The 22,182-nt window shown below is 37.3% G+C and overlaps 1 pseudogene; it reads left to right on the top strand.

The window, feature by feature from the left end:
* Positions 1 to 12,489: 12,489 nt before the first annotated feature.
* Positions 12,490 to 17,542, top strand: LOC131750412 (F-box only protein 5-like; annotated as a pseudogene).
* The last annotated feature ends 4,640 nt before the right edge of the window (positions 17,543 to 22,182 follow it).

Here is a 22,182-nt window from a genome sequence, read left to right as displayed (position 1 = left end):
TGGACTTTCTTGACACTGTGTTTTGCCCACTTACCTTTGGGACACTTACTTTTTCCCTGCTTAATAACAGTAAAAGCTCTAACTTACTGAGCATAACCCAGGGCTGTCATTGCACTGGAAACTTTATACCAGTTATCTCTAATCCTCACCACAGCCCATCAAGGCAGGTAATAGCATCACTGTTTTACTGGTGAAGAAGCTGGAGCTGTGAAGACTGAGCAATTTGTCCTAGGAAATGATATACAGGAAAAGCACATGGCCTTGGAGTTAAAAAAATCTGAGGAGTCCTACCATTAAGCAAGTATATGATCCTAAGCAAGTTCATTTGACTTCTCTAAGCCTCAATTTTCTCATGAGTAAAACAATACTAAAGTATAATAGGGAGTTTAGGGTGGCGGGCAGGGAGATGCTCACCTGTGGAGTTGAACCCCCTATGCCCATGCCATATAATGTTTCTTTCCTGATTAAGGGAAAAGAGAATATTAGTAACTTATAATTACTATCCCCAGGATGGATTGCCTAAGATCACTGCATTCTCTCATTTAAGATTTTTACATGTTTTCCTGAGGGCGAATGAATGACATACATAAATCCCACACCCTGACTTAGGCATACTTCACCTATAACATATCAGTTGCCCCAAACTATATAAGCAAATGCTTGTCCTTTTTTAAAGGCATTGCACTTTGCCGTTTTTTGAGCCCAGCAGAAAGAGCCAGTAGGATTAAGACCTAGAGAGTCTCAAGATTTCTTCATTGGCCACAGCCTCTACCATCTCTGGACCTTGGAAAGGTTGTAATAAGTTGCTAGAGAAGGAGAGTCCAGAAATTCTCCACAAGTATCCAGCAGTCAGTTTCTGTGTTGCCCTCTGACTTCCACTGCAAACATTAGCATTTAACAAGGCTTGACATAGGACCCTCAGACAGTTGAAATCTTTCACTTGCTAGTAGATAGCTAAAAGTAGGCTTTGAGTACTTCATTAAAAAGAGGGAATCAAAGGTCATATGAAGACTTTGACCAGTTTTTGTCTGTTCCTGTCCTGATACTTACTTCTCTTTGCAATTAAAAGCATGTCAGTCTGGCCCAGAGAACGGAGTCACTCATAATTTTCATGAGATCTTACAGCATAATGGCAAATGAAAATAATAAAACCCTGCTCTTGTAGGTGAAAAAAATATAGAATCAGAAATATGATTCTATCTTTAAGAAATTAGTCAGTTTTAATAAAAGTAGACTCTGAGGTACCCACATGAAGTTTTTGTTTATCCAGAGGCAGTGGAATATATTGCCTCTGGTAATACCACTGACAATGCCATATTGGGTTACCAAGATCATTGGTGGAATACCACCAGTGAGCTAGTCTCAACTCTCCCATCTTTCCTTCTTCATGGGTGTTCACCCTCCCTAAGTTTCCTGGCATTACAAGGTCAAGGAGATAAGAGCACTCACATTTGTACAGAACTGTCTTTATACTAGAATATATATACATATAGTACATATTAAAAAATAAGTTTATAAATATGTGTTTATATGTATGTGTATATGTGTGTTTATATAAACAGCAGTGTTGGGTGAACGTTGAGCTCTGTAAAATACGGAGTCATAATATATGACTGGTATTAAAAATATCAACACATTTTAAATCTGTACCTGAGGCAAACTGAAAATCATTTATGATATAAACTTGCTCTGTTTTTTTTTCTTCCTCCTTTTCCCATCCCTATCTTCTTTTTTCTAAAAGTAGAAAACTCAGTGTAATTTCTGGTGCTTGAAAAGTAATATACTCTGAGCATCTCTTCACTGCAGTGGTAGTGGTTTGTAGGAAGTTTGTATTATTAAAAATACTTCTAACAATTTCTACCCCTAAAAACAATGCTTAGATTATTTTTAATCTTTGGGAATAACGTCTACCTCATGGGGTTGCTTCAAAAATTACATGACATATTTATAAAGTACGTAGTATGCAATACATAATTATATGATATTCTCTATCACTTAACCTCATAAGTAATGAAACACAAACCCAGGTTTTGCCATTTTGGTCACTTAGGCAAATTAATTCACTTTTTGGTACCCAGTTTCCTTGCCTATAAAAAGGAGATAATAATAGTATCTATCTCACAGGATTGTTATGAAGATTAAAGTTAATATATGAAGCATCCAGGCCAATGTCTGGCATGTAATAAAGCTCATGCATTAGATACCATCATCATCATCATTACTATCGTTCCAGGCAGGACTTTAACACACACCTATCTTTAAAATCTGCAAGCTTCTCAACCTATTGCCTACTAGCCTGAACCTAGTCTGATTTCCTGCTGCCTGAAATATTCAAAAATGCCTTCTCTACTTGGCATATCTGATATTCAGGTTCTCAGGTTGGGAACAGGCCCTCTCTGGCCTTCCATCTGCTGACTAAACCTTGATTGCGGAAATAACCAAGCCTTTGATGAAGCATCTTTCCCCTCTTCTAAGGTTGCCAGATAAAGTACAGGAGACCAACTTAACTTTTAATTTCAGATAAGAAATGAACATTTTTAGTGTAAGTATACTACTATCTTAGTCTATCTGGGCTGCTATAACAAAATACCACAGACTAGGTGGCTACAAACAACAGAAATGTATTTCTCACAGTCCTGGAAGCTGGAGGTCCAAGACCAGGGTGCTAGCATGGTTTCGGTGAAGATCCTCTCCAGGTTTCAGACTGCTGACCTCTTTCTGGTCCTCACATGGAAGGGATGAGCTAGCTCTCTGGAGCCTCTTTTATGAAGGTATTAATTTCATTCATGAAGATTCCACACTCATGACCTAATCACCTCGTAATACCATCACTCCGGGCATTAGGATTTCAACATATGAATTTGGGGGGCATACATTCAGACCATATCATATACCCTAAATATTGCATGGAACATAATTATATTACAAAAGTGTTTCTTGTTTATCTGAAATTCAGATAACTAGACATCCTGTATTTTTATTTGCTAAATCTTACCAACCTATCCTATTCTAAACCAGTTCTAACATGATAAATATAGGAAGATGAATTTCTACTTCCACATCCATTACTATGGATCTTGTTTTTCTTTGGCCTTATTCATTTGCTGGGCAGGTGTGGGGGGCACAGTAAAGGGTGGAGGAGCTGAGGAAGACAAAACTATAGCATAGAATTTCCCGTTATAATCCCAATCTTAATAGCAGCTAATTTCTTTATATAAGCGAGGTTGTTTGGGATTCTCCTCATATATTCCAAACCTTTCTTAACACATAAATCTCTCACAACAAATAATGTTACCAAGTTTAATAATCTTAGCATCAATACTTTCTATTTTATTTAAGTCAATGTCTCTTTCCTTTTAAAGTTTGTATGACTTCAAAAAGTCTCTGGGATCTTAACAAATAGAACAAAATTTCAAAAGCCATCATCATCATCATCACCATCATCATCTCCTGAGGACTGAGAGAGTATCTTGAAAGGCAAAAGTCATGTGGTTTGGGAATTAGCAGCAGGCAGAGCTTAGAATATAGGCTGAAACTCACATGCCTACACTGCTAGTCAGGTAACTTAAAATGAGTTAAGTCAGCTGTAGAAGAGAATTTGCATACATGCTATGTGCAAGAGAATAAGGAATGGAAAGCATACACCTCAACTGAAAGGGACAATAGACTCTGTGTTGCCACATCTTTTGATATTTTTATTAAGAGAAGCCAAAAATCCTGACTTTTATGTGAAATTCTTCCATTGACTTTTTATTTATAAAACATCATGCAGGCCTAACACAATATACATATATAAGAGGTAGCCTTTCTCTCCACACCCTCTCCAGCATTTATTGTTTGTAGATTTTTGGATGGTGGCCATTCTGACCAGTGTGAGGTGATATCTCATTGTAGTTTTGACTTGCATTTTTCTAATAGTTAGTGATGTTGAGAACCTTTTTATGTGCCTCTTGGCCATCTATATGTCTTCTTTGGTAAAATGTCTATTTAGGTATTATGCCCATTTTTTAATTGGGTTGTTTGTTTTTTTTATATTGAGCTCCATGAGCTGCTTGCATATTTTGGAGATTAATCCTTTGTCTGTTGCTTCATTTGCAAATATTTTCTTCCCTTCTGAGGGTTGTCTTTTCATCTTGTTTCTGGCTTCCTTTGTTGTGTAAAAGCTTTTAAGTTTCTTTAGGTCCCATTTGTTTATTTTTGTTTTTATTTTCATTAACTAAAAGTAGAACTACCATATGACCCAGCAATCCCACTCCTGGGTATATACCCTGAGAAAACCATAATTCAAAAGGACACATGTACCCCAATGTTCATTGCAGCACTATTTACAATAACCAGGACATGGAAACAACCTAAATGTCCAACAACAGATGAATGAATAAAGAAGATGTGGTATATATATACGATGGAATATTACTCAGCCATAAAAAGGAATGAAATTGGGTCATCTGAAGAGATGTGGATGGACATAGAGTCTCTAATACAGAGTGAATGAAGTAAGCCAAAGAGAGAAAAACAAATATATATTAACACATATATGTGGAATCTAGAAAAATGGTACAGATGAACCTATTTGTAGGGCAGGAACAGAGACACAGAGGTAGAGAACGGACATGTGGACACAGTGGGGGAAGGGGAGGGTGAGACGAATTGGGATATTCGGTTTGACATAAATACAATACCATGTGTAAAATAGATAGCTAGTGAGAACCTGCTATGTAGCATGGGGAGCTCAGCTCAGTGCTCTGAGACGACCTAGATGGTGGGGGGGGGGAGAGGGAAGTCCAAGAGGGAGGGGATATAGGTCTACATATAGCTGATTCACTTCATTGTACAGCAGAAACTAACACAACATTGTAAAGCAATTTTACTCCAATAAAAAAATATATATAAAAACATAAAAAATAGAAAGAGGTAGCCTTTCAAGCCTTGCTCACAGCTTCCAAAATTCAAGTTCCTTGAACTTCAGCAAATTTGGTCCTTATGGATACTTTAGGAAACTCAATAATAATTGAATTTTTAATTACTGATAAATGTAATTCATTTTGAGTCTTCAAAAACAGTTTTCCATTCAAAATAAACATTGGTTTATTTTTTAAACACTGCCATTCAACATTTTGGTCAAAGGCAGTTCTGTTTTTCGAATCTAGGTTTGTAGACACCATGGGTCTGTCATTGTTTCCTATGCATCCACAGACAGCTGAGGAAAATGGCCATTATGCTGATCGTGAGTTATTTTAAAATGCACATTTTTAAACAAAGATGCTTTAACAGAGCTTTCTTTCTTATTAAATTAATAGAACATTACACGTGTTGCTTCTATAAAATGTTACTTTTAGACTATAAAGGCCTAGGAAAAGTCATTGTAGAGACATAAACTATTGAATGCTTTTCAGTTTAAAAATATCTTTACTGTAATCATTTTTCTTTATATTTCCTGCAAAGTCATCTGAAATGCATTCTCCAGGATGGGTAAATAGTCCCTAGTATAGCTAGTACTTGGTCATATGATTCATGGGGTTTCACACTGCTTGGGTAAAAAATCATTTAAAGTGCTGAGAACTGGTGAATGTAACATGGAAGTCCATCATGGGAATTCCAGCTGCTGCCTTGACTACTTGGGTTTCTGATTAATTACTCAGATAAATAGATAAATATGCAATTACTTTGAGCCAAAGCAACAGAAAAAATCCTTTCTATCACCCGATTAGGAACAATGAGTTGTGCCCTCAGAAGTCTGCTGTTACTCATCACCAATGCCTCCAGTGCAGGTGCTGTTGTTTTAAGAAATGAAATGCCTTTGGTGAACATGAGTTTTTAAGTTTTTTATTAACTTTACAAAAAAGAAGAAAGAAACTAAATGGAAGATTTAAAGGCACAGCAAACTAATGCTAGGATAAATCTTTTGTGTTCCCTTATCTTTATGGTAACTGGAAAGACTACAAGCTTTGGAATAAGCTCAGATGCGGGTTCAAACCTGCCTCTTAGTGCAACGAGCCCAGAGACAGGACAGAGATTTTTGTGTCATGGTGACAAAGTGCTGCTGATGCAGGCCAGTGACAGATGCGACAGGCATTTTCTGTGTGGGGCTAGAGGCTCCAGGGGAGGCAGGGAGGCTGCTGGCAGGGGCAGCGGTGGGTTTTCCAAAAAAAAAAAAAAAATCTGCCTCTTAGCAGACCTCGAGATGTGTCCATTAATGACTCTAAGCCTCAATTTCTTTATCAGAAAATACAGGTAAGAATACCTACCCAGCAGTATTCTTATAAGAATTAAATGAGCACAATGTCTACTTAAGGGCATGATTTATATCCCTATACATATATATTTACTAAGTACCTCTCTCCATGAAATAAATGCACCTAGAAAATGAAATCCTCCTAAGAAAAATGAAGCTCACAGGACGAATGCAACTCCTAAATTTAATTAAAATGCTCATTATATAATTGCCACCTGATTTCCTCTTCATGTTTAGTACTGTCTGCCATGTGCCCAGAACCACTCGTACACTAGAAATATTCACTGTTAAAGGAAAACTATTTCTCTACTCATAGCATTTCCGAAGTCAAATGTGTAGGGTTTTTTTTTCCCATGTCGATCAACTTTCCAACTCTCTGAACACCAAGTGTCCTATAACTTAACTCAATACCAGGATTTAACGTCCAGCTCCACAGGTTTAGGGCTCAGTCTAAAAGCCCTCACTTCAGATGTCAGTCATAAGTAATGGGTCTGTCCAGGACTTCCCTGGTGGTCCAGTGGGGAGTGTTTCCACTGCAAGGGGCACAGGTTCGAGCCCCGGTCGGGGAACTAGGATCCCACGTATCATGAAGAAAAAAAAAGGGGGGGGGGTCTGTCCAACTTGGCTGCAAAGTCAGGAGCTCCTACAAACCTTCCCCCAGATTAGAATGACTCACAAAACTCACGGAAACATTTACTTATATTTACCCATTTATTGTGAAGGATACTATAAGGGATGCAAATGAACAACCAGATGAAATATACAGGGTGAGATCCAGAAAGATCCAAAGCACAGGGATTTCTGTCCCCTTGGAGTTGGGGTGCACCACCCTCCCAGCATGTGGATGTGTTCACCAACACAGAAGCTCTCCAAACCCTGTGGTTTAGCGTTTTTATGGAGGTTCCATTATACAGGCATGATTTATTAAATCACTGACTATTGGTGGTTAATTCAATCTCTAGCCCCTCTCCCCTTCCCAGAAGTCAGGGAGTGGGGCTGAAACTTCCAACCCTCTAAATGTGCCTTGATCATTTTGGTGAACAGCCCTCATCCTGAAGCTACCTAGGCACTGCCAGCTACCAGTCATCTCACTAGCATACAAAAAGACACATCGCTCAGGAAATTACAAGAGTTTTAGGAGCTCTGTGCCAGGAACTAGGGACAAAGATCAAATATCCTATTTTTTATTATATCATAATATCACACCAACCCTGAAAAAAGGCGCAGGAGTGTCAGGAGACAGGAAAGAAAAGCCAGTAAGCCCATATCTTGGAGGGTAGTTAGCTAGAAGACAACACCTTCCCTAAACAATTTTAAGTATCTCGAGCAATATGGGCTTATATCTTTCAAGCAAGCAAAGTACAAGCATGGAGGTTAGCGATCAGGATGGGGACAGAGTAGGGCCTTTGCCCCTCAAATACCCCAAAAGCACACTCAGCTGGTGGTGTTTTCCTCACACAGGAGAAACCAAGCATGAAATACACATGTAATCCAATTCAATTCCAGAAATAGTTCGATCATCTATTTAGAACAAAGAGACTGTATGTTTCTCACAGAAGCACATTTAAGGAGAGCTGAGCCATGTTTAAATTTTGACAGTGCTACAATTCTTTGGGGACCAGCTGTCCAAGGAAAAGCAGCAAGCCCATGACATTCCCTGAACGGACCGCGGCCGCTGTCAGATCCTTGTTCACGGCACACACTGGCTGCACAAAGCAGTAGCAGTAGCATAAGGTGGGGCACATTGATATCCCACTCAGGGAGGAAGGTCTAAACGACAAGAATTTCATTTGTTTCTGGTCACTTCTTTAGCCTATAAGGAACTCAGCGTAACCTCTGGGGGGGAAATGGCTGGGGAGAGAGGATTGTAAAGCTATTGCCTCAAACATAGAGGAAGCTTAGTGGACTGACCTTTCAGTCATGCCCAGAGGTCACATGGTCTCTCATTCCATCTCTGGGAAAAATCTGTGTGCTAGATTATAATTTCACTTTTTCATAAATCCTCATGGCCCCAACCCTACCATGTAGTTCCCCTCTTTGCATCCTTTTCATCTCATCCTCTTTTTTTTTTTTTTTTTTTTTTTTTTGCGGTACGCGGGCCTCTCACTGTTGTGGTCTCTCCCATTGCGGAGCACAGGCTCCGGACGCGCAGGCTCAGTGGCCATGGCTCACGGGCCCAGCCGCTCCGCGGCATGTGGGATCCTCCCGGACCGGGGCACGAACCCATATCCCATGCATCGACAGGCGGACTCTCAACCACTGCGCCACCAGGGAAGCCCCTCATCCTCCATTTTTAATTGCAAGGATCATCCATGTTTTATATTGAAAAGTACTGGAAGAGAATCTGATATTCCAAACTCATCTCTTCCTGTCATTGCACACAAAGGTTACTACCCAGACCAGCGGACCTTAGGTCAAGGTGACCACTCTTGGTCAGTCAGTTGAAAGAGAGTGACTAGGGAGGGAAGAATCAGTGGTTTCCCCCAGACCATGATTACGAGCCTGCATGCTGGCAAACTCAATGACGGCCTTACCTATACACCCCTGAAAGGGTAAGTGTAAAAGAAAGGGCAGCATTTCCTGGCTCACTAAGCCTAACTGATATTGTGAACAATAGAAGTTGTCAAAAGGTATATAGACAGCTGTGATTGATAATGTTTGAAACTTTCTTCTCTAAATTCCAGGAATTTTAGAACCACATTTAAATGCAAAGTTCAGTTTCAGAACACATAAAATTACTTAGAGCAAAAATGAGATTAGTACCCAATAAAGGTCCATCGGACATAAAATGAAAAACTGACATGTTTTCCTTTTGAATTAGACAATATCAATTTGGCAAACATATGAACCAAAATATTGAGTAAAATTAGTTTTACACACCCTTGTTAAGGTTTTTTCATATTCTCTAAATGAGACCAAAAGTTTCCCAAGTCAGGTAAATAAAATAAAACAAATATGCAGTGTTATCTTAGTGCCCACCACATAATAACTTTTTGTTTTTTTTTCTTTTTGGCCACACCACACGGCACGCAGGATCTTAGTTTCCCGACCAGGGATCGAACCCACGCTTTCATGGAAGTGCCGAGTATTAAACACTGGACCCCCAGGGAAGCCCCCATAATAACTTATTGACCTCACATCTCAAAAGGACAGTGAGCGATATATCCTTTTAGATGTTTTTTAAATGATAATGAAAAGTGAATCTTAATAATAAAAATGACCATACTGATTACTTCCCACTTTGAAGAGATAAACAGGTAAATGAGATAGCTGGAGTTTCAAGGAGAGTAACGTGAATGAAATCTGACACTTGGCTACTATTTTACTTGCCCACAGAAGGAGTGATTTTGATACCAAAGGTTGAAAGAGGGTTTTCTAGGAGAAAAAAAATCACAAAAGAAATTCAGGTCAAGTCAGAATAAGAGATGAAGGCATATATTGACTAAAGAACAGCTCTGCTGGATAGCTCTAAAATGAGAATATATGGAGGTGGAGTTTAATCACAGATTCCTTAAAGGTCAGGGGAAAGCAGGCAATGAACAAGAACTGCTTTTTGAACAGTTTGAAATTATAAGAATGTTCCAAACATAAGATTTAAGTTTAGGAACAAATAGGTTACTTAATTTTGTATTTTATTATTTCTAAACCGTCATTTAAGAATTTGGGTATTGTTTACCTATGGTACTAGGTTTACTTTATTCCCTACTACATTTTGCCCCTCTTATCAAGATTTCACAACAGAATATTATATCATTTTTTCGGGATTAGTTCTAAATTACCACATCTTTTTTGTAACCTAACACATATGCCAATTATCTTAGTTTTTCCAACCTCTAATTCCCATAGCTGGTAGAGACAAACAAATCCATTTTCACTTCCTTCTTTTGATTTGAAAAACAAACTTTTTATCATTCATATTTGTATCTAAAAGCACTAAATTCCCTTTATCATTGTGTATACTCTAAGGGTGACCATAACAGGTTCCTCAGTGTAGCCATAGCAACACCCAGGGCTTTAAAATGGCCAACTGTGGCTAGTGATCTTAATTCTTTTCCATAACAAAAACATTATCTGATACATATATCCCCTTGCAAAAATCACTTGCTGTTACTATTGCTTTTTCTCTCCTGAAATGTTATCTTCCTTCCCTACCATTGCTTAGTGTACTAGCCCACTAATCTTCAAGACCTTTGACTTTATCTTTTTTCTGTGCTTTGAAAAAAATATATCAATAAAACACAAATGAGAGAAGAAAGATTAAAAAAAAAATACTGCATTATTTATGCTGATAGTAAATAACCAAGGCAGGGTGAGAAGAGAGCTGTCATCAACAGCAACATGACCAATGACAACAGGAACACAAATTTGTCACTGGCTTTCTGTCCAGTATCTATAATTTTCTCTCTGGCTAAACATTATTTATTTGATAAGGTTTAATTATTATATAATATTCATTAGTTATCAGCATTGTGTACATTGTTCTATTCAGAGAAGTGAAGATAAAATAGATAAATTGCACAACAGTTACAGATCACAAAAGATGCAGGGTAGAGTGGAGAACATTCCAGAAAGCAGGAAGAGCATGTGCAAAGACACAGAGGCATTGGGGAGCGGGAGGATGCAGCCTGTATCAATAGAAACTGAAGGATGTTTGATGGTGCACTAAAGGTCAAGATGTGCACAAGAAGTAGTAAGAGGAGGTCAGAAGAATCTGTGAAAGAAGGCAGGGATGGCAAGGCCACTGCAGAATAAAATTCAGATGGCTGGCAATGGTTGGCAAACATTCCTGTCAAAGGCCAGACAGTATGTATTTTAGGCATAGGTTCAGGCCACCTATGGTCTCTGTCACAGATTCTTATTTGTTTTTTTGTTTTTCAAAGAGTGAAAACCATGCTCAGCTCACAGGCCAGGGCTAGACTTGGCCCATAGGCCTCAGTTTGCTACTTCTGTTGTAGTCAATTGTTTACCTTGTCACATTGCCAGAAGCTCCAGGCACTGGAGAGAGAAAGAGAAATCTCAGAGTTACTTCAAAGGAGCTAGCACGACAATGAAGGATAAGTTGAGGTGGCCTAAAAACAATCCACCTGGCTGCCCAGGATGGGCTGTAGTGATATTACTGTCCCCCCATCCCACGGATCATTTTAGTTTTTGAATGCTGAGGTGACAGAGAATAATACATAACTGAACATTTTCGAAAATAATACATACACAGGCACAGATTTAGGTTTCTTAGTATGATAACAAGTTTTTTGATCTTTAGAATTACTTGTCCTCTAGCTATCAAAGAAAGGCTTTGCTTTCAGAACCAGATCACCATGCAGTGAGTGCAATGTCCTTTTGCATTATAATTCATAGCCTCCTTTGAAAAAGCTTCTGAGTAGAAATCTTACCTGAGGAGTATTTTATTCTTCCTGCTTACTGTATCCATTTCACAAAATAAAAAGTCTCATACACAGAAATGAGGGGCTTAGCTATAGAGATTTTTAGGTATGTTCAGTGAACCTAAATTAGCTCAAAACACATGCCGACAGCCAATGGGGGCATATTGCCCTGCAAAGAACAAGCACCATATCTGTTTGGAAGACTCTCCATAAAAGATGAGGAAAAGAGGGCACTCTGCAATTATAGCTCACAGTTTTTTCCTTTGCCACCTGTATATCAGTAGCTAGAGGGGTAGCCATTAGACTGACTTAGTACTCACCCTGGGGCACCAACACCCTCCCTATTGTGAGTCTAACCGGGTGATAAAACCCAAAGTCTTCTGCGTCTGAGGCACATCCGTAGGCTGCTTCTATGCTTAAAAAAGTCAAGGTTTGTACTCAACGCAGGCATTAGACACCCCAGTTTCCAACATGCTAGTTCTACCCCATGTCAAATAGTAGTTTCACCAGAATCTAATTTTAACTAACTAAAAATTTCAACAAACTAGAACATAACCATCACATATTTCTGTGGGGAATAAACAAGAGTTATTGGGGTTATAGTCTTAATAAAAAGAAAACACAATGAAAATTTTAAACGAATAAACATAAAAACACAGTTCAAAAACTTAGAAATGAGCACAAATTAAGGAAAGCATCCAATTAAAAATAGAACTGACCTTAGAACATGACATGGTTCTATTTTGATTACCCAACTAACAATCATAATCAGAAATGTGAAGTCTCGAGAGCTCTGAGAAGCGGGCGGCCTGCTTCTCTGCCGCGGGTGCAGTTCCCTCACCTGAGGCGGACCCCACTTGCCCTGGCGTGAGCTGGCGCCCCTGCAGCTGCTCCCCACGGCGCCCTCAGGTTCCTGCCACTGCAGCTACAGCGCCCTCGCCCCTCGGACGGTTGTAAAGAAGAAAGTCCCACTTTCTGCATCAAAATGAAGTGGGATTTTAACTATTACCACGTTCATTCTGGAATTAAACCGGTAAAGCCTGATGACAGAATACAAGTTTCCTACACTACTTCATATTTGGAAGATTCTTATAAAGACTTCATTCAAGACTATGAAAGGTTACCAGATTGTGGGTCACCAACTGCAAGCCCCAGGATTGTAGAACTTGAAACTGAAAGCAAGCCCTGGCATAATAAGGAAAATCAACATGTACGACACTTTACAGTTCAAATGACATAGAAGAACTAGAGACCAGTGGACCTTATGAAGACAGTGGCTACTCTTCATTTTTCCAACAAAGAGGCCTCAATGAACATGAAGACAGTAGCCTTCCCCTGGTGGAAAATTTCAGTGACAGTCCACAATCTTGCCCACTATGGATGCAAAGCGCAGACCAAGATCCCAACAAAAACTTGCTGCCAGCTCTTCATTCTGAAAAAGTGGTTTGTTCAACATTAAAAAAAAAAAATGGTAAACGAAATCCTAAAATAGATTGAGAGAAGCTGAGGGAATTTATATCCAGTGGAAATTTTGGACTACGGAATATAATCGGCAGGAAAACAGGCCTAAAGTGTGTAGATATTCTCAGTGAACTCTTTCGAAGGGGACTCAGACATCCCTTAGCAAATATTTTAACACAGCTCCGTGACATGGACTTAATCAAGTAAGTATTGTTATTTTGAGTTCATTAGTGTAACCCATGAACATTTTTGTTAGGTGGCTCAGCACCACCAGCTCATGCAAAGATATAGTAGGGTAGTCTTGCACTATTGTTTAACTGAGGTGATGACTTTTGTCTGGTTGCTGGTATTTTACTACCTATGTGTCACCAAGAGGAAAGAAAGATAATTTTTAGAGTATGCATTTAATCCAGTTATTTCAAATTTCATATTTATGCTATTAGAAAACTATTTCTGTTAGATTGGGATCTTTGTTCCTTTGGTTCTGAAATTGTTCATAGGTAAGCTACATCTTTTAGTCTTAACTATAAAACAACAGCCTAGGTCTGGTGTACAGGTCCTATAGGCATTATGATTTTTGCCACACTTGAAAGTATAAAATAATTTCTGATTTTTTTAGGCCATTTTCAAATTTGACAGTAAATTTGACAGTGATGAAAATACAGAAACCCACAAATGGGTCTGATTATTACTGTCTCTTAGAAACCTTATACTGACTCCCCTATCTCATTCCACCAAAGAAAACCTGTTAGGATGAGGTAACTGAGAATTAAGATGATTATCTAATCTATTGAATTAGATTGCCTCCAACTCAACTGGGTTCATTTTCAGCTTTTTGAAAAATTTTTTAGAGGTACTCTTTGTGTTACTTTACACTGGTCCATGAAATATAGCTGAAGCAAAACAGACATAAGTAAGTATTGATTTTTATTATTGGCCAGCTTCTTGAGAGATAATCGACATCACATTTTTGTTAACAAAATGGATTTTTTTAATTGATTTCTACTAATAGCAGTGTGTCCTCAAGTTCTTTGAAATTTGTCTAATGTTAATAAATAACCAAGATGGTGCCATATATACCATGGGGCTCCTTATTTGATATTTGCGGATATTGTTAAAAAATGAAGTACTAAGTGTAGTGGTTCTTAAGCCTGGATCCACTTAGAATTACTTAACGGTGAGCTTTTAAAAATAATACAGAGCCCTGGCCCCCATTTTAGATCAATTAAACCCAAGTGACTAGGCATGGGCCATCCTTAAATCTTAAGTTCATGGCTCAGGCAATTCTAATGCATAGCCAGGTTTGAGAAGCACTACTAACAGAAATTTCTTTTTTGCACTGTTAATGTTTCTGTAATGTATTCATCTTAGCTCTTTGTGGTGCTTTAATTGTTTGCTTTATAATCATTTACTTTTCCAGTGTGTCTAAAGTGAGCACAACTTGGAAGAAGATTCGAGAAGATGATAAGGGGGCACTGCAATTGTACAATAAAGCAATACAAAGAATTACCATAAAAAAAAGAAATGTGAAGTTTCATTACTGTTTTGTATTTTTTTTAACATCTTTATTGGAGTATAATTGCTTTACAATGGTGTGTTAGTTTCTGCTGTATAACAAAGTGAATCAGCTATACGTATACATATATCCCCAAATCTCCTCCCTCTTGCATCTCCCTCCCACCCTCCCTATCCCACCCCTCTATGTGGTCACAATCATTAATGTTTAAGTGGGCAAGAAAGCCTATGAAAAACAGCTCTATCTATTGCAAAGCTTATGTTCATTATTCAAAACACACAAAAGAAACAACAAACAAAATGTTATAAGGTACCACTATACCAAGTACCATACTAGATATGGAGATATAAAAATGACTAAAAGATGTCTCGTGCCCTTTTACTATAGCCCAGTGGAGGAGAAGATACATATGAATAGAATAAAATGGAACAAAATATCATTAAAATGGTATGTGTAAATTACTGGAGTAAACTAAAGAAGGAAAAAATAAAGCCTTTGCAAAAGTGACATCTGAACTAGCTCATTTGAAACTGTGATTTACTACACAAATGAAATGTCTCATCATTCTATTTATAACAAGAAGTGTACTTTCTTAGTCGGATGATGTAAACCACACATGCTCCCTGAACTGCCCCCACCACACCGGCCCCTGTGGGCCTTTGTCATACCTCTGGATCCCTCAAGGTCCCCAGAGTGAACAGTGTCTGTGGCGGCTTAAAGCACATCCGCGCCTGCCTGGGCAATAAATAGGTCAGTGACCACAAGTGTGTAATGAGTTTAAAAAGTGCTGAATATTTTCAAAGTCAAGAGAAAGAAATTTAAAGGAGAGAAACTCTCCAAAACCGTCTGTAATAACCTATAAGAATATTTCTGAGAGACCTTAATGGACTTCAAAACAGAGAATTTCACAAGTTGAATCATTGGTTCAAAGGAATAAATCCCAGATACTCTGTAGATATCGTTTTCCAAAACTCTGACTTTTGAGAACTCAAACTTTTTCTCCATAATAATTACCATCTTTCAGGTCCATTTCATGGATGTTGTCTATTGTTATTTTCTTCTTTCCCTCCTCCTTTCCATGAGAAACTACTTCTTATTCCCAATCCTCAAAATTTTTTAAGTTTTATTTTTGAAATATTATTAACCCAAATAAACTATATATACAAATATCCCTCCTTTTACTGATACAAAATAAGAATGACATCTTCTCAAGTTTACTAGTTTAAGAACAGGAAGGTACAAATTCATGGTAGATTTCATTTTTACTTGATTTGACTTGTTACATGTTTAAAATTTTGGCAAAAATAGTCCAACTAACAAAATAATTTAATTGACAAAATGGAGCATATTGCCTACACCCCTGATTATTGCATGAAAACAAGTGATGTTAAGTGATATTAAGCAGGCTTTGTGCTAGCCACCGTCTTTTATGTTGCCTCATAAGCATCATCTCAGAAATTATCACATATTCAAGCACTTTCAGACACTGGTAAGCAGGTGGACATACTGTTGTCTTAATATAGATATGATGTTCAGTGATGTTCACCTTTTTAGTGATAGGAAACCAACATTTAATTTATACTCACTCACCTAGAATGGAGCCTATGTTTGGTCCAGACCATACCCTGAAACATACTGGGCCAGCCATGAGGAACTGATTTTCAGTCTGGAAGCATCAGTGGACCACGGTGGTTGTCTACAGTGGGCATTACTCCAGTTGTTGGTAAGCATATTGCACAAGTTGTTGAATAGTTTTAATATCCCCGCAGCATGTGATCAGCCAAGGCAAGCCCTTCTCTTAATTATCAACAGCACATGAAAAAGTTTTGATAACGCCTTCTCTCAAATTTTACATGGGCTACCTTAGCCCCTAATGATAAACATTCAGTGCTAAAGATCTCTCATTTCTTCTCAGAGCAGAGAGAGGTTTTCATTTTATGACTCCAGTTTCTTTTTAGTCTGCCAGCAAATAATTATTATCACTCTCAAAGTGAAAATAAGTTTCAAAAGGTATGAGCATCCCCTTGGAAACTTCCCAGGTATGAAACTGGCATAATCAGCAATCAGCTTCTAATTAAACATCAGTGGTCATGACACCAGTACAGTCTTGTTAAATCAATTAATTAATTTCTTATTAGATAACATTCAGGATAGGGCTTATGCTCTGTTTTTATGTTCAAAAATTAAATCACACCTAAATTTTTATGCCATTACATAATAGCTTATTAATTGCTTTAAATCTCCTCCTATTATTACTCTTGTATACAACTCTCTTACCTTCCAAGTTCAGCTCACTCTGATTTTCAAGGTTATCATACAATTTCCACTCTTTTATTTGACTCAGCACTCATAATTAATCCTTACTTGACAATTGTATATATCCTCCCGATTTCTGCTTCTATCAGGTGAATATGGTCTCAACTCCCAGAATCTTATCAAATAAATTAAATCTGGGCCTATTCCATCTGGATCATCCCAGGTCAATGTATTCTCATCAGGTGTTTATTTTTTTTTCCAATCTATATCTTAGTTATCTTTTTTTAAATGCTAGGAACAAGTATATGAAATTTTGTTTAGTTATTCAAAGTTTCATAAAGTTTTTCGACAGTTCCAACTATTATTATTGTTTTCAAAGAATGTGACTTATTATTCCATGCATCATAGATAACTTCTTCTTAGTGTTGATTAAAATGATAGAATAGCTCTAATCTCTACCTGTCTGCCATTTAAATGAAGAACTAAGTTATTTGCATCATAGCTGCCATCACCTACAATGCTAAGACTCAATCAATTTGGCATTTTGAGTTATATTCATGGCAGTAAGAAAAATGGTAATGACTCACTTCTTTTTTCTGTGGTTGTCAGATATTTCTAGAGAAAGGAAAAGAACATTGCGCTAACTTTCTTATTGGACACTCATTTGCAAATAACACAGATCTCAGTAATTGACAGTGTAATGAAAAATAAATAAATTTTCATTACAAACTGTACTTCCTTTTCTTCTACAGAAAAAAAAAATCTATCAAAGTAATGGCAAAAATTCAGTGACTGTTGTTGGCAAAGGAATGTTTTAAGTCTCTACATACAAACCAGTATGTACCAACTGCAGCCCATCTTCAGAGCTTACCAGATTTTAAAAATAATGGGTGTAAATCTCAAGATTTGAAAACTTCTGTGGTTGGCACTTAACTGCTGTTCCATTTTGGCTGACATAGGAACTAAAAAACTCAAAAAAAGACACACTTTTTTACAATAGCAAACTTTTAACAGCATTAAAGTTTATGAGACATCTGACTCAAATCCTGTTTTGAGAAAAGCTCCATTAGGAACTCAGAGAAAATGCTAAGCATGAGCTTGAAGACCTTGTTAATGACCCTTTAATGGTATTTTACATGTTGTTGTCACACTCCATATTGACAGATTTTGACAGCTTAATAATATCCTTGGTGAATCAGAATCAATTTATGCTTCAGACCTATGACTCTCTTATGCAACTAATGAAGTAATTACTGCTCCTTCCTTCTCAGGAGAAAGTCTTTACATGGTACTATGTAATAATATAAAATCTCATGCTGCGACCCACAATAGCATCCTGAAAATTCTCCCTTCCAGGATACCATTTGTTGAGTTTTCAGTAAATAAAATATAGACATTTAGGAAGGTATTTATTGCCAAAACAAAGATAATAATTGCTAGTATAGGCTAAAGTGTGTTATTTTAGAATTGCTAGCTTCCAGCTTGCAAAAGTTGAAGTAAAAATACTGAAACATTATTTATTGATATAAAGTTCTTTTTATGGAACTTCCAGAATATTGATCTCATATCTTGACCTCTGAAAGTTAATTTATCAAGTAACTTCAACTCTTCAGAAACTTTCCAAAACTCAAATGTAGCCACAATATCCAATTAGAAATATACCAGAATTTAGCATTCAGGTTTATTTATAAAAAATATTCTTTCCAATATTACTTAGACTAGCTTTGATCTACAACCATTTGCGTATCTACTACATTCAAATACTACTATAAACCAGCTTACACTTAGATTTATTCACAGAAAAAAATTATTCTGAAATAATTTTGCTATAGATGTTAATCAACCAAAGAACTAAAACCAGCTTATGCAAAGTGCAACTACCAGAATTCACAGAGGAATGTCATTCTAATCTTGCTCCTTTGTAGAAATGGACTCTGATTTTGTTATTAATGTTGTGGTTGGAACTATTCTAGACCAAGGAACACAAACTATGAATGTGAATGAACCGTTCTGAGTATTATCTTAAGAAGCTAGTTTGAGAAAGATCTATGTCATCATGTTTTCATGCTGTTCATGTGCCATTTAATTGGCTATTGTCTATAGGAGGACTGTCAAAGCTAAAACAAAGTCCTCTGTAACTTTGGGTCTGGTATTTGGGGAAAAATCAAACCCAACTACTATAATCACTGTATAATTATATAACTAGTACATTTTGGGTCTATAACAGAACAAATTATAGAAAAACTAAAAAAATTTTTTCAGTTTTAAAAAGTCCAATCTCAGAGCCCAGCTCAATGTCACTAAGGCTGGGCTCAAAAATAACTCAAAAAGAGCTCATGACCAAGCAACTGACAGCCACACTTGGGGATAGGAGGAGGGAGTTGGGTTGAAGAAGGTCCTTACGTACTAAAGCTGGAAGGGGAAATGAAAGAAAAAGGAAGTCTCATTTATTTAGCAAATACTATATGTCAGATCTATACTGACTGTCTTAATCCATAAAAAGCTGCCTTAATCAATGTTTACAATGACCTTGTGTGAAAGGTAAGACTAGCCTTATTTTACACAAAACAAAATCACTTATCCAGGGGAGCAGCTGTGAAAGATAGAGCTGAAGCAGAAATCCAGCTCTCTTCATCCCAGAGAACTCCATCTTTTCACCAGTCTATGCGAGGGGAATTTTCCCTGTACAGGAAGAGAGAATGATTTAGGGCATCAGTCTGTATCTCCATCACCCACTCAAAGACTGCCATGAGTTCTTTATCTATTTGGTGGTCCCCCTGAGCCCTGAATTTCTAGAAAGAAAAATTAATAATTTGCTTTTGATTACTTAGTAATCTCTGACACCATCATTGAACACTTTATTAGTGACTTTTTTTCCCTGCAGCACCCAAGAATCACTACTCTGTACCCAAATGTAACATAATACTAATGGTGCTATAAAATCTGGTACAAATGAAAAAACTTTCTCTCTTATCACAACCAACTTAAGCAGGACTATAGGCATAAGAATGCAACCTCTCAGTGTTTGCTATTAAAGTAAAAAAAAATTCTATTTTCATATAGTAACAGCTTCCCCATAATGAAAGATCTGTGAATGTGCCATTAGTTAGAAATAAGTGCAGTAGTTTGAAGATGACCTTAATGGACATGTATGATACTTGAAGTGCTGTGAGACTAACTAGCTATATCAATTTAATAAACAGCCCATCAAAAGCTCTAGAACACTTTATCCACTGATTTTAAAAATAAAAGTGCCATTTTAAATTTCTTACACATTAGGTTAAATACACAAATAATAATAATAACAATAACAATTACTTGTATTTGCTTTTTAATATAATGTATACCATGCTAAAATTTTCTTTTCTCAATTTTGTTCAATGATTCATATTCCAATAAACTTAAATAACTATAACTTTAATGTTCCCCAGAGCAAGTTTCTATTTGTTCAAGTATCTCTCTTAGTCCAGCCAAGAAAAGGAGGTAATTAAATTTGATATAGTTTGGGAACCATGGCTAAAACTATCAAATCCTGAAAATCCTCTTTAATGCCAAATCCAGAATGCTAAACCACAGATCTTTCCAGCATATGTCTCTTTTAAAATAAGACAACCTTGAATTTCTCACTTTCCCCTTGACATTTCATCCCAATCACATCTCAGTATCCAATTAAATGCTTTCACTTACCATTAGAAGGACTGATTATTGCCAACCTTTTACAACAATGCTTATAGCCGCCTGACAAGCCAGCATCAGTTAATCCCAAGAAGGTCCACTTCAATTTGTCATTGTCCTAAAGGTTTGATATTCCTTGGATAAAAATTCAAGACAGGGATGCTTAAACAGTCAGATGGCTTAGCTCAAAGCTGAGCACAGCTGGTTTATGGATGTATCATTATGGGGAGAGTCAGTCAGCATCTGCTCTGATAGTAGATGTAAATTCTTGCTTCTAAGTGCCAGATACTTGGGCAGGCACCAGCACAGCCTTCTCACTCTAAAGCACAATGACTGCTTCAACATCAGCATGCCTTCACCTCTTTGCAGAGGGTGCCATGACACCTATACTCATAAAACCATTTCAGGAACAAGTCTCCCTTGCTTGAAATCTTGAGAAAGATGTTTTCAAGCACTGGAGAAAGAATGTTCTGAAATCATATTGTATCCAATAGTATGAAATTAGAGCATTTAGGGCCAAGGCAGCAGCATTACTCCTTTATATTCATGAAGAGGTTTTCTTTTACAGCATTTTTCAGATATGATAAAATCTGTCTGCACAACCTTCCTGCAAGGGATGCCAGTGGGAGGATGATTAAGCAGATTTTGTACACTAGTAATGACATACAAAGCTCAGAGACAGAGCGCAAGGTTTTATATTCCTTGTCCCTGGAGAGCTGAGGAAATAATTCAGGTCTTTCAAGTCTCGGGAAAATCTGCTTTCTTTTAAATAGTAACTTAGCTTTGTTACTCATTAGAGAGCTTGTTTTAAGGGGGATACTCCTTTAAAAGCCTATTAAATGCTTTTATATCAGTTTGAAGGATTTGAATCAGAAATGAAGGACGGCTATTAGAAGGTACATGCTGTGCCTGTAGCACAAGGGAAGAAATTGCAGTTATCCTGTCAGATCCAAAATTTGCTTAACTTTTACATTCCTAGGACTAGGACTCTCTGCAGACTTTGGAATCGACAAATTTAGTCAATTTGTTGTACCTCTTATTTCAGATTGGAATCATGATATTTAAGTCTTCCATGAACAGGGATAAAACAAAAGTCAATCATTTATAGAGTCTCTTAGCACTATTTTAGGTCTCATGTGACATTTAAAATACAATAAACCATCCACCAAGTTATCAATACTTAGAATGACATGTTGTTCTAATACAAATACATGTGCCAAAGTCAAAAACACATCATTCCCATCCATCCTACTATGGCCTCTCAGCCTTTTATGCAACTGAGCATATAACCTCACATCTCAATTATTTTCCATAATTTATTCATTCTCCTCAGAGAATTTATAGTCAGAGAAAACCACAGCAAGAGAAACTGCCTGTATCTCTGATTAAATATTCTTCCCCAACAATGGAAAAGCCCTGGTCAAAATTAAAAGGCTTAGTAAAATTTATTTTTAGTACTTTACTCCCAATCAAAAGCCTTCCTTGCTTAATTTGGTGACTTTTCTTTCATGCCTCAAAGCCACATGAAAATAAAGAAAAAGGGGTGATAAGCATTTATAGAATGTAAAAGGATACCAATGCAGTGTCCTAACCCTCCGCTGCCCGGCTTTTCCTAACACCTACCCACCACCCTCTTCAGGGCTGAACCCAGGGCAGGC

Source organism: Kogia breviceps, chromosome 2, assembly GCF_026419965.1.
Source record: "Kogia breviceps isolate mKogBre1 chromosome 2, mKogBre1 haplotype 1, whole genome shotgun sequence".
NCBI classification, from domain to species: Eukaryota; Metazoa; Chordata; class Mammalia; order Artiodactyla; family Physeteridae; genus Kogia; species Kogia breviceps.
Note: the sequence above shows the minus strand (reverse complement) of the source record. Positions and strands in the feature narration are given on the sequence as shown.